We start from the raw sequence: 12,680 nt of genomic DNA, 5'->3' as shown, positions 1-12,680 counted from the left end.
GTTCCTACCATCCAGGACCTCTATACCAGGCAGTGTCAGAGGAAGGCCCTAAAAATTGACAAAGACTCCAGCCACCCTAGTCATAGATTGTTCTCTCTGCTACCGCTCGTCAAGCAGTACAGGAACACCAAGTCTAGGTCCAAGAGGCTTCTAAACAGCTACTACCCCAAAGCCATAAGACTCCTGAACAGCTAATCAAATGGCTTCCCAGACTATTTGCATTGCCACCCCCCCCCCCCCCCCCTTGCCGCTGCTACTCTCTGTTATTATCTATGCATAGCCACTTTAAAACTCTACCTACATGTACATAATTACCTCAATTACCTCGACACCAGTGCCCCCTGCACATTGACACTGTACCGGTACCCTATCATGACACTAGCCGAGACCCAAATACAGACACAAGAGGCAGATGGTTGGAGTTTAAGATGTTTAATAGATTCAAAGGGAATAGGCAAGAGAATGGTCGTGGACAGGCAAAAAGGTCAAAACCAGATCAGAGTCCAGGAGGTACAGAGTGACAGACAGGCTCAAGGTCAGGGCAGGCAGAATGGTCAGGCAGGCGGGTACAGAGTCCAGGACAGGCAAGGGTCAAAACCAGAGGACTAGGAAAAAAGAGAAAAGGCAAAGCAGGAAAACAGTAAAAACAGCTGGTGGGCTTGGACATAGAAGACAAACTGGCACAGAGAGACAGGAAACACAGGGATAAATACACTGGTACAGAGAGACAGGAAACACAGGGATAAATACACTGGTACAGAGAGACAGGAAACACAGGGATAAATACACTGGTACAGAGAGACAGGAAACACAGGGATAAATACACTGGGGAAAACAAGCGACACCTGGAGGGGGTGGAGACAATAACGAGGACAGGTGGAACAGAATCAGGGTGTGACAACCCCCTGTGTATTGCCCCGCCATTGTTATTTACTGCTGCTCTTTAATTACTTGTTATTCTTATCTCTTACTTTTTTTGATATTTTCTTAAAACTGCATTGTTGGTTAAGGGCTTGTAAGTAAGAATTTGTTGTATTTGGCGCATGTGACAAAATAACATTTTATTTTATTTGATTGCTTCTCTTGACAATATTGGTGTCCGTCTCCCCATGAATGATTGCAATGACTGGGTGTGGGCAATAGTTTTATTTACAGCTGCCAAAATGCTAAAATGGTGTCACAGTGACACAAGTGATGAATTTTCCATGCCATCTCACCCATGTTCTTAAATTGAGTAATCTGCAGTTATACGGAAGTACTGAACGATATTTCTAAGTAGAGGACTCTGGAACATTGACCTTCAATAACAGGTTGATATCATTCTCTCGTGAAATGCATCATATTTTACTGTCATTCAGATGGTTTCAGACATATTTGTATATGGGAAATCAATGCCAAAAATATCATTGGATTAGATCCTAAACATTTCCAAAGTACCATCAATAGTCTGCACACTATTGTGGATGACTCTGGAAACAGTGTTCAGGTGCCCTACTCGGTGCTGAACAATATGCCACTATTGAAATACAAGTGCTATCAGCATTATGACTTTGTAATTATAGTTATATTGTAGCCTAAATCTTCTGTATCTGTTCCATGGTTTTCCAAGTATGAGATATTTGCTAAACCTCTGGGAGGCATTTTAATATATTTAAATGACTGGTAATGTGTGGGAGCTATCAGGTCTAATTACCAGTCACTTGATAGTCCATCTCCTCTACAAAGAAGAGGAGAATGGGAGTAATGGTGTGAACAAAATGAAATTTAGATGTCGGATAAAGCTCTTGGTTAACCACTTACAACAGCTACCCCAGCATCAGGGGCAAGGCCTTGAACGTTGAAACATAACTGGCCCACCTTTATGGATTTCCTCGTTCTGGCTGCTGATAAGATTTACATTACCGGTCCAATATTTTAGAACACCTACTCATTCAAGGGTTTTGCTATAGTTTTACTATTCTCTACATTGTAGAATAATAGTGAAGACATCAAAACTATGAAATAACACATATGGAATCATGTAGTAACCAAAAAAGTGTTAAACAAATCCAAATATATTTGAGATTTGAGATTCTTCAAATAGCCACCCTTTGCATTGATGACAGATTTGACATTCTTGGCATTCTCTTAACTAGCTTTATGAGGTAGTAACCTGGAATGCATTTTAATTTACAGGTGTGCCTTCTTAAAAGTTAATTTGTGGAATTTCTTTCCTTCTTAATGTGTTTGAGTCAATCAGTTGTGTAGTGACAAGGTAGGGGGGTATACAGAAGAAAGCCCTATTTAGTAAAAGACCAAGTCCATATTATGGCAAGAACAGCTCAAATAAGCGAAAAGAGAAATGACAGTCCATCATTACTTTAAGCCATGAAGGCCAGTCAATACGGAACATTTTAAGAACGTTAAACATTTTTTCAAGTGCAGTCGCAAAAACCACCAAGCACTATGATGAAACTGGCTCTCATGAGGACCGCCACAGGAATGGAAGACCCAGAGTTACCTCTGCTGCAGAGGATAAGTTCATTATAGTTACCAGCCTCAGAAATTGCAGCCCAAATAAATGTTTCACAGAGTTCAAGTAACAGACACATCTCAACATCAACTGTTCAGAGGAGACTGTGTGAATAAGGCCTTTATGGTCGAATTGTGAAAAGAAACCACTACCAAAGGACACCAATAAGAAGAAGAGACTTGCTTTGGCCAAGAAACACAAGCAATGGACATTAGACCGGTGGAAATGTGTCCTTTGGTCTGGAGATCTCCACATGCGTATTTCCCACCGCAAAGCATAGAGGAGGAGGTGTTGTGGTGTGAGGGTGCTTTGCTAGTGACACTGTCAGTGATTTAATTTGAATTTAAGGCACACTTAACCAGCATGGCTACCACAGCATTCTGCTACGATACGCCGTCCCATCTGGTACGCCGTCCCATCTGGTACGCCGTCCCAACACACCGCCAACCTGTTTAAGGGCTATTTGACCAACAAGGAGAGTGATGGAGTGCTGCATCAGATGACCTGGCCTCCCCAATCCCCTGACCTTAATCAAATTGAGATGGTTTGGGATGAGTTGAACTGCAGAGTGGAGGAAAATCAGCCAACATGTGTTCAGCATACGTGGGAACATCTTCAAGACTGTTGGAAAAGCATTCCAGGTGAAGCTGGTTGAGAAAATGCCAAGAATGTGCAAAGCTGTCCTCAAGGCAAAGGGTGGCTATTTGAAGAATCTCAAATATAAAATATATTTGGATTTGTTTAACACTTTTTTGCTTACTACATGATTCCATATGTGTTATTTCATAGTTTTAATGACATGTAGATAATAGTAAAAAAAACTTTAAAAAAAACTTGAATGAGTAGGTATTCTAAAACTTTTGACTGGTAGTGTACATCAGACTCACAATCTCCAGGAAGGAAGACAGTCAGGGAAGGCTGGACGAGAAGCCCTCTACCCACTCCCCATCTCCCCTTCCACCTTAGTTCCAGGATAGAGGAGGCATATGGTACATTTCAGATTTTTTCTCTATTTGTCCCATTGTTGGGAGCCTACCTTAGAGGGAAAACATGGAGACAGACCATAGTGACAGTGGTGTACCTGCAGTAGAAGACATTTGTGATGTCAGTATTTCTGGTATCGAACGAGCAATAATATATATTGCTTGTTGATATAATAATATCAACAGAGGTGAGTGAACTGCTAACACTGTAGTTTATTTTATGTTGATATATTCTACTCCAACATGCTGATATGACAGAAAATACTGTACAGTACAATGATTTAAAACTGCATTACAGGGTATGAAGTGTACTACACATGGAATAATGTGCATGTGTTATTTCTGTGTTATTGCTCTGGGTCTATACTGTAGGTTATTTTATTAAAAGCACATTTCTTGTGTTAGCATTTCCAAAGACTTTGTAATTTATCAAGATTTCACAGCTATTTCTATTTTTAAATGTTACCTTTATGTCCTTTATTTAACTAGGCAAGACAGTTAAGAACAAATTCTTATTTTCAATGACGGCCTACCGGGGAACAGTGGGTTAACTGCCTGTTCAGGGGCAGAACAACAGACCTTGTCAGCTCGGGATTCTATCTAGCAACCTTTTGGTTACTGGCCCTAACCACTAGACTACCTGCCACCCCAGATGTTTTTTTGTTGCTTTCAATTCATAAGTCTTCACAGCTGTTGCAATATTCAAACAGGATAGTGAAACACCTTTGAGTGTGGAAAAACACATGACTGTTTACAGTATATTTGTCATGTAGACTTAACAAGGACATACCATGTGATTTCTACCTTTGACAACTGAGACAGTCATGCTTTGAAAATAGGGTCACCCAGCCCAGCAGCCAGTCTCTGCTGCAACCTAAGTGGCACCCTGAGCTTTGTTATCTTACTGGCTTTCCATGGCCACATTGATTTTGCTCCCACGTTACAGATAATTGCTAGGCGCTGCGAATCCTATCCTCCCAGAGATGTAGCAGTGAGGTGTTGAGAGGCTACCTGATATTGGGAAGATGATAGCGCCTTAATCTTATTGACTGTGACAGACTTATGGGTTTCACTGCTTGGCGTAGAGAGCAGCAGCTCTCAACTGTTTCTTCATTCAGTAGTAATACATTAGAATGGAGATGTTGTACATAGTTTATTATGCAGTTGAAATGTTATTGAATTAATTATTCACCTTGTTTTCTTAGAGAAAATACGCACCCACTTTAATCAAAGTCCAACTTATAAATGCTTTATGTAGCATACATAAAGGCTTCATAAGAACTACACAAATGCTTAACAAATCATCTATAAGCGTATGTAATGGTTATGTCCCCCTACAGTGGTAATGGTTATGTCCCCCTACAGTGGTAATGGTTATGTGCCCCTACAGTGGTATTTGTTATGTCCCCCTTACAGTGGTAATGGTTGTGTCCCCCTACAGAGGCAATGGTTATGTCCCCCTACAGTGGTAATGGTTATGTCCCCCTACAGTGGCAATGGTTATGTCCCCCTACAGTGGTAATGGTTTTGTCCACCTACAGTGGTAATGGTTATGTCCCCCTACAGTGGTAATGGTTATGTCCCCCTACAGTGGCAATGGTTATGTCCCCCTACAGTGGTAATGGTTATGTCCCCCTACAGAGGCAATGGTTATGTCCCCCTACGGTGGCAATGGTTATGTCCCCCTACAGTGGCAATGGTTATGTCCCCCTACAGTGGTAATGGTTATGTCCCCCTACAGTGGCAATGGTTATTTCCCCCTACAGTGGTAATGGTTATGTCCACCTACAGTGGTAATGGTTATGTCCCCCTACAGTGGTAATGGTTATGTCCCCCTACAGTGGCAATGGTTATTTCCCCCTACAGTGGTAATGGTTATGTCCCCCTACAGTGGTAATGGTTATGTCCCCCTACAGTGGCAATGGTTATGTCCCCCTACAGTGGTAATGGTTATGTCCCCCTACAGTGGTAATGGTTATGTCCCCCTACAGTGGTAATGGTTATGTCCCCCTACAGTGGTAATGGTTATGTCCCCCTACAGTGGTAATGGTTATGTCCCCCTACAGTGGTAATGCTTATGTCCCCCTACAGTGGTAATGGTTATGTCCACCTACAGTGGTAATGGTTATGTCCCCCTACAGTGGTAATGGTTATGTCCATGTTATGTGGTTATATTATATTTTATTTTATTATATATTCCAATATATTCATATATTAATGAGTACTATTTATTGTACATGTTATATTAAATATTCCAACACATTAATATATTAATTAGTAATACTTATTATACATGTTATATTATATATTCCAACACATTAATATATTAATGAGTACTATTTATTATACATGTTATATTATATATTCCAACACATTAATATATTAATTAGTAATATTTATTATATTTGTTATATTATATTCCAACATATTCATATATTAATTAGTACTATTTATTATACATGTTATATTATATATTCCAACACATTAATATATTAATTAGTAATATTTATTATATATGTTATATTATATTCCAACATATTCATATATTAATTAGTAATATTTATTATACATGTTATATTATATATTCCAACACATTAATATATTAATTAGTAATATTTATTATATATGTTATATTACATTCCAACACATTCATATATTAATGAGAATATTTATTGTATGTTAAATTATATATTCCAATATATTAATGAGTAACATTTATTATATAAGTTAAATTATATGATATATTCCAAAATATTAATGAGTAATATGTATTATATAAGTTAAATTATATGATATATTCCAATATATTAATGAGTAATATGTATTATATAAGTTAAATTATATGATATATTCCAATATATTAATGAGTAATATTTATTAAATATGTTATATTATATGATATATTCCTGTATATTCATATATTATTGAGTATTATTTATTATATATGTTATATTATATTATAGATTCCAATATATTTATATGTTAATGAGTAATAATCTTACATTTTTGAAGATTTCACTCTGATTGGGAAACTTATTCACTTTTCATATTGTGTAATAAATCCCGCTATAAACTTGACAGATTTTGCTAATACATTTATATCCTTTTAGTACAGCGTTTGGTTTCTTCCAGAGATACAGTTGTTATATTAATATTAATATAATTTCTGCATGGTGCTACTCTCATCATTTTATGCAAATCACTGCACCCGCTGCTCGTTCTGCTTCATAAAACTCTGACAGCTACTGATGAGAAAATCACTCCCCTCTCTCTTACTGTATGATGATGTACTGCCTCACTGGGAAAGACTCCTTATCTGTTGATTGGTAGACATTCTCAAGTCTGTCACATAGCTACATAGAAGGCATTTCGGTGTGCTTGCTGACTATTGTAAGGGTACTAGTGTACCAACAGTGTTTATTTTATCGCGTTTATGGCGTTTATTTTATGGCTTAAGAGTGTGGTTGATGATTCTGAATTTTGGAACCTAGTGTGACAACCATGCTAGCTGGTACAGTATTTTTTGTACGGCGGAAGGCAGCTGATGGTTTAGGCTACTTCCCACACACTGGCATTTTTTTTGTTTTCAGTCTCAAACCATCCATGATCATTACTGTGGCGATGACCATGGTGCATACTCACCTGACCTTTACATGTAGGCTAGCAATGAATTAAGGCCTACAGAAAGATCAGCCGGGTTGCCTCATGTGGAGTGGCCCCCAAAGCATCCTGGGAATTAATGGTGTGCGTTGTGGTCTCTGTGTCGTTGAAAGAGAACCCAGTGATGCAGTTCACTGTGGCCCAGGGGCCAGAGGCAGGACACAACTGGATGGATTCATGTCAAGTATTCATGTCACAGGGAGAAATACATTTTTGGCCTCGGCCTAGGCCATGTGTTTATCCTTAACTTTATACTAATGAAAAAAAGGGGAGGGGCGCACGTAGAAGTATTATATATGATGTCATGTGTTGTTATGGCACTCTCTGAGGTAAAATATACAGATGTCCAACAATTGGTGATTCCTAGCCTGTACCTACCCATTCAACATCTTGATCATACAGTAACTGATCAGCGCTCATAGACCGCAGTCCAAAACCGACATGACAGCCGATCTGTTATGTAATTGAAATTGTCTTTGATTGCAGAGAGCGCCATTTCCATCTAGAAGGATCCATGAGCACCAACATGAGAAGTTCATAGGAGCATATCAAATTGGGCGTCAAATGAATAGCTAAGAGTCAATATTTTTCAACCATTTTCCATCCCCAAAAATGTGAATAAGCAAAGGCTTAGATTTCTGGTCAAACAGATAGAAAATGGTTTTTAGACAACATCGGCGGAGAAGAAGTATTCGGAGTATACTTCTAGTCCGACTCAGGAGGCATGCACACCATCCACCGCTTCCAAGTATATTACTATCTAATGTTCAGTCTCTGGAGTAGACGAGCTCAGGGTGAAGATCTCCTTCCAGAGAGACATCAGGGAATATAACATACATGTTTTGCAGAATTATGGCTCTCTCGGATATACTGTCCCTGTCCATACAGCCAGCTGGGTTCTCAGTATATCGCACAGACAGGAATAAAAATACTTCATGATTAACTACTCATGGTGTGATTGTGATAACATACAGTAACTCAAGTCCTTTTGTTCATCCGACCAAGAATACCTCACAATCAAATGCCGACCGTATTACTGTACCTCCCAAGATAATTATCTTCGGTTATAGTCACAGCTGTGTATATTCTCCCTCAAGCCGATACCACGACGACTACACTGGACATTATGCAAACTGGAAACGACATATCCAGAGGCTGCAATTATTTTGTATGGGCTGTATCCAAGCTGTATAACAACTGGCCATGATTGGGAGTCACAACTGGCCGTAATTGGGAGTCCCATAGGGCGGCGCACAATTGGCCCAGCATCGTCTGGGTTTGGCCGGTGCAGGCTTTCATTGCAAATAAGATTTTGTTCTTAACTGACTTGACCAGTTAAATAAAGGTTCAATAAAAATAAAATAAAATAATAGTAGCTGTCACGACTTCCGCCGAAGTCGGTTCCTCTCCTTGTTCGGGCAGCGTTCGGCGTCACCGGCTTTCTAGCATTCGCCGCTCCATTTTTCATTAATCCATTTGTTTTGTCTTGTTCCCTGCACACCTGGTTTTCATTCCCCAATCAATTCATATGTACAGTGCCTTGCGAAAGTATTTGGCCCCCTTGAACTTTGCGACCTTTTGCCACATTTCAGGCTTCAAACATAAAGATATAAACTGTATTTTTTGTGAAGAATCAACAACAAGTGGGACACAATCATGAAGTGGAACGACATTTATTGGATATTTCAAACTTTTTTAACAAATCAAAAACTGAAAAATTGGGCGTGCAAAATTATTCAGCCCCCTTAAGTTAATACTTTGTAGCACCTCCTTTTGCTGCGATTACAGCTGTAAGTCGCTTGGGGTATGTCTCTATCAGTTTTGCACATCGAGAGACTGACATTTTTTCCCATTCCTCCTTGCAAAACAACTCGAGCTCAGTGAGGTTGGATGGAGAGCATTTGTGAACAGCAGTTTTCAGTTCTTTCCACAGATTCTCGATTGGATTCAGGTCTGGACTTTGACTTGGCCATTCTAACACCTGGATATGTTTGTTTTTGAACCATTCCATTGTAGATTTTGCTTTGTGTTTTGGATCATTGTCTTGTTGGAAGACAAATCTCTATCCCAGTCTCAGGTCTTTTGCAGACTCCATCAGGTTTTCTTCCAGAATGGTCCTGTATTTGGCTCCATCCATCTTCCCATCAATTTTAACCATCTTCCCTGTCCCTGCTGAAGAAAAGCAGGCCCAAACCATGATGCTGCCACCACCACGTTTGACAGTAGGGATGGTGTGTTCAGCTGTGTTGCTTTTACGCCAAACATAACGTTTTGCATTGTTGCCAATTTTGGTTTCATCTGACCAGAGCACCTTCTTCCACATGTTTGGTGTGTCTCCCAGGTGGCTTGTGGCAAACTTTAAACGACACTTTTTATGGATATCTTTAAGAAATGGCTTTCTTCTTGCCACTCTTCCATAAAGGCCAGATTTGTGCAATATACGACTGATTGTTGTCCTATGGACAGAGTCTCCCACCTCAGCTGTAGATCTCTGCAGTTCATCCAGAGTGATCATGGGCCTCTTGGCTGCATCTCTGATCAGTCTTCTCCTTGTATGAGCTGAAAGTTTAGAGGGACGGCCAGGTCTTGGTAGATTTGCAGTGGTCTGATACTCCTTCCATTTCAATATTATCGCTTGCACAGTGCTCCTTGGAATGTTTAAAGCTTGGGAAATCTTTTTGTATCCAAATCCGGCTTTAAACTTCTTCACAACACTATCTTGGACCTGCCTGGTGTGTTCCTTGTTCTTTATGATGCTCTCTGCGCTTTTAACGGACCTCTGAGACTATCACAGTGCAGGTGCATTTATACGGAGACTTGATTACACACAGGTGGATTGTATTTATCATCATTAGTCATTTAGGTCAACATTGGATCATTCAGAGATCCTCACTGAACTTCTGGAGAGAGTTTGCTGTACTGAAAGTAAAGGGGCTGAATAATTTTGCACGCCCAATTTTTCAGTTTTTGATTTGTTAAAAAAGTTTGAAATATCCAATAAATGTCGTTCCACTTCATGATTGTGTCCCACTTGTTGTTGATTCTTCACAAAAAAATACAGTTTTATATCTTTATGTTTGAAGCCTGAAATGTGACAAAAGGTCGCAAAGTTCAAGGGGGCCGAATACTTTCGCAAGGCACTGTATTTATTCCTCTGTTCCCCATCATGTCTTTGTGTAGGATTGTTTGTGTTACGTGTATTTTGATGTTATGGATATTGTTACTCGCATTACTTTTTGTCTATGTTCTGTGTTTTGGGCATATTTTATGTTACTTTGTGCTGTCATTTTGACCGGAATAAAAAGTGCGCCTGTTCACTATGCTCTGCTCTCCTGCACCTGACTTCACCTCCAATAAACAATCCTAACAGTAGCTGGGGATTTTAACAAAGCAAATTTAAGGAAAACGCAACCGAAGTTCAATCAACACATTGACTGAAGTACTCGCTGTCATGTCGTGTGTGTAGGTGGCAGGGAAGTCAGGCGCAGGAGTATCAAACTTGGTATAATGGAGTAGTTTAATAACGTAACACATAAACTCCAAAACCAAAGTACATCATAAAATAAACGTGGGTACAAGAACCCGTCACGCACCAATCCATAAAACACGAGCGTAACAATAAACAATCTCTGACAAGGACATGAGGGGAAACAGAGGGTTAAATACACAACAATTAATGAATGGGATTGGAAACAGGTGTGTAGGAAGACAAGACAAAACCAATGGAAAATGAAACATGATCAATGATGGCTAGAAGACTGGTGACTTCGACCGCCGAGCACCGCCCGAACATGGAGAGTCATTGACTTCGGCAGAAGTCATGACACTCGCTCTAGGTAAAACACTTTGGTAAAACACTTGCTCCTCCCTTCCTATAGGCAGAAAGTCAAACAGGAAGTACCCGTGCTAAGGTCTATTCAACGTTGATCTGACCAATCGGAATCCATGCCTCAAGATCATCAGGAAGTGTATAGAGGATGTTGTTCCCACTGTCATGACGTAGGTTTATGACAGTCATAAATACCTCTTTCCCCAGTTTTCCTCTTTCTATCCTACTGATGTTACATTTGCAAAACCCTTGGTTAACATAGAGATTCTAGGAACATCAGAAGGTGGGGGGAAATGAACTATATTCTGGTAATCCGACCAATTGAACATACGCAGTGGTACTTAATGAATAGGATGTCAGTTCGGTGGTCATCTGAGACATTCTCATCAATGATAAGATGACATAAACTCTACAGTGGAAAGTTTATACATCAGAGTTATCGGATTCACATGGAATTGTTGTTCAATTTAAATGTTTGAATATGAAATTATTCGTGATCCGAACACTAGTCACTTTAATAATGTTTACATACTACTTTACTAATTTCATATGTATATACTGTATTCTATACAGTATTTTAGTCAATGCCACTTTTTACTTTTATATTTGTATGTATTGTTGTGAATTGTTAGGTACTACTGCACTGTTGGGGCTACGAACACAAGCATTTCACTACACCCACAATAACATCTGCTAAATATGTGTATTTGGCCAATAAAATTGGATTTGATTTGAATAGAAAAGGACTCAAGTAAAAGAGAATGTAACTCAGTAAAATACTACTTGAGAAAAAGTATCTGGTTTTCAATGTACTTAAGTATAGTGGTGGAAAAATTGTCATACTTGAGTAAAAGTCAAGAAACATTTTAGGAATCAAATTCCTTATTTTACCAGACGGCACAATTCTGTCTTTTTATTATGTTTTATTATTTTTGGGGACAGCCAGGGGCCAATTTAAAAATGGGGTATTTGTGTTTATTGATTCCGCCAGATCAAAAGAAGGGATGACAACACATTATGGGTGTGTGAATTGGACCATATTGTTGTCCTCGCTGAGCATTTGAAATGTAGAAATGTAGAGTACTTTTGGGTGTCAGGGAAAATGTATGCAGTAAAAAGTACATTCTTTTCTATAAGAATGTAGTGAAGTAAAAGTAAAAGTTGTAAAAAATATAAATAGTAAAGTACAGATACACAAAACATTACTTAAGTAGTACTTTAAAGTAATTTTACTTAGTTTACACCACTGCGTATTTGCCTTTAGTAAGTTTAAGAAATATTGCCTTGTGCCTTGTAATTTCGTTAACAAAAACCCCACATATCTTTAAGATATTTTCAAACGTCTCTCCCTCATGAGGAGGGAGGATAATGAAAGTTCACAGAAGTAACAATGTAGAACTACCAATTAGTTAGTGTTTTTACTGATTTCAAGTTTGTTTCTGAATTACTAAGTGATTAAAACATGTAATTCTGTTAGCAAATTGGTAACGCAAAATAATTGGCTACAATGGGAGATCCTAGTAGTCACAACCCACAGTTGGGTCACCTACCCCTTGCCCTCCTTTCCACAGGCATACTATTGGGTTCAGCACATAACACATGTTTTGGTCTTTCTGTCAGGGGCGCAACTTTGGTTTTAGAAAAGGGAGGGGGGCGTAACTTTGGTTTTAGAAAAGGGAGGGGGGCGTAACTTTGG

Source organism: Oncorhynchus mykiss, chromosome 3 (genome assembly GCF_057628025.1).
Source record: "Oncorhynchus mykiss isolate SJ-2025 chromosome 3, ASM5762802v1, whole genome shotgun sequence".
NCBI classification, from domain to species: Eukaryota; Metazoa; Chordata; class Actinopteri; order Salmoniformes; family Salmonidae; genus Oncorhynchus; species Oncorhynchus mykiss.
This window is presented reverse-complemented; position numbering follows the sequence as displayed.